The sequence below is a fragment of the Bidens hawaiensis genome, unplaced genomic scaffold (genome assembly GCF_021521415.1).
Source record: "Bidens hawaiensis isolate Kalapana, Puna unplaced genomic scaffold, B.hawaiensis_p1.1 tig00042253_1, whole genome shotgun sequence".
In the NCBI taxonomy this organism is placed as follows: domain Eukaryota; kingdom Viridiplantae; phylum Streptophyta; class Magnoliopsida; order Asterales; family Asteraceae; genus Bidens; species Bidens hawaiensis.
This window is the reverse complement of record NW_027497471.1, coordinates 51,391-53,273: the sequence shown is the minus strand read 5'-3', so window position 1 is coordinate 53,273 and position 1,883 is coordinate 51,391. Positions and strand designations below refer to the sequence as shown.

The 1,883-nt window shown below is 35.2% G+C and overlaps 1 pseudogene across 1 annotated transcript; it reads left to right on the top strand.

The window, feature by feature from the left end:
• Positions 1-274: 274 nt before the first annotated feature.
• LOC143593470 (glu S.griseus protease inhibitor pseudogene) lies at positions 275-1,045 on the top strand (annotated as a pseudogene). The gene is made up of 3 exons (XR_013146105.1): positions 275-421; positions 500-600; positions 692-1,045. The product of XR_013146105.1 is annotated as a glu S.griseus protease inhibitor pseudogene (transcript).
• Positions 1,046-1,883: the final 838 nt, after the last annotated feature.

Sequence of the window (1,883 nt, the reverse complement as noted above, 5' to 3'; positions counted from 1 at the left end):
AATGGTAAGGACATCATCTGATATCTCAATCTTATCTAGCAATCTCTTAATATACACTTATATTCAGAGCAATCTAGTCTGATTCTCACGCCGGAGGGTGGTCACAAGGAGGAACCCCCCCCCCCTTCTCAGTGACGAGCTTACGGTGTCTGTTTTGCAGGTCCCCTGAAGAACAACCTTCTCTGCTAGACCTCATTCTCGTGGGAAACATTACTTAACCCCCAGATTATCTATAATCTGCCTGTGGGTTCACTTAGTGTTTCTTCAAATCTCCATTTGTTTTATCTTCTAAGTTCTTGCAACTCAAGTGAAGAAGAATTAAGATGGCATCCATCTCCACTCCCGGTTCTACCACTTCATTGTCCTTCTCAGTACTTCAAAAACCTACTATCACCAACTACGGTTCCCCGGTTCTCCATATGTTAAGATAATTAAATCAAATTAATAATGAGTATACGATTATTCCATGGTTATATATTAACAAAAGTAGTTAATCTTGATCAGGTTTGCCACTGATGAGCAATACGGCGAAAGTGGGATACTCCATGAAACGCAAGCCTGCTGCCACATCCACTGACGGTGAAAAAATTATTGTTGAAGGTAATAATACATACTAATGACTATCATCTAATTTTTTTTAGTTATTTCATGTGATTAATTAGAACTACATACCGTGTTATAATTAATATAGGGAAGAATTCATGGCCGGAGCTTGTAGGGGAAAAAGGAGAAGTGGCAAAGGCTACAATTGAAAAAGAGAATCCACTTGTGAATGCCATTATAGTGGGTGAAAATAATCCAGTGATTGGAAACCTTGTTAGCAACCGTGTGTGGGTCGTGGTGAATTCCGAGGGATTGGTGACTAAAACACCAGTCATTGGGTAGTTAATATGGCATGATCTCCATATCAAGTCAAACTTTATGCTTAAATAAATGACGAGAACTACTTGTCCCATATTTATTACTACTGTTGTTTAAACTTTATTTCGTAAAACCGCATGATGTACGAATAATTTAATAAATAAAATGTTTGGGTGTGTGAAAATCTTCTATCATTTATGTTATGTAACAGGTTAATCTAAAGGCGGTTGATATCCAACAAAAATATGATCAAAGCTTAAAATATTAGAATTACGATTCTTTTGTGTGTAAATAAACAATTCGTAAATCAAAAAGTAAAATTTGCCATGAATATATGAGATGCTTAGTAAGTTTCCAAAACTATAAATTCCGTCATCAATGGGGTGGTAGTCTACTATCAACGGCGAAACTTTTAAGCACTTGAGTTTGGAAAGGGAGACCCTGGGTTCAAGTCCCATAAACAACAAGGATTAAAGACTTTTTTCTATCGAAAAGATATATGGTTTTCTACAACCACTAAGATGGTCTAGTGGCATAGATGTGTGGCTTACAACCACATGGTTGTAGGTTCTAGTTGTATTTGAGACATAAGTGAAAATAAACATTAGCTGGTAATAAATTATAATAAAAAAAGATAGGGTTTTCTCCAACCCCCTCATTTATATTGTTTTTTATTTAATGTGTTTAGATTGTCGTGCTTGGACTCACTGGATTTGTTTTGACGGTGCTTGGACTCGTCGCAAGTAGAGAGTTAATGATTTGGATAAAATTAGCAAAAATTATGAAACAACGCAATTGCATTATACAATAAACACTATCGAATGTATGTAAATACAACACTATTGCATATACGTGATACAACACTAATGCACGTATGTACTACATCGATTTTTTTTTAATTTTTGATATAATATAACACGGTGGCACATATACGATACAAACAATTGCATATATGGTATTCAATACTATTGCACATATGCAATAATAAAAAAAGTCGATGTATTATATATGTGCACTACGAC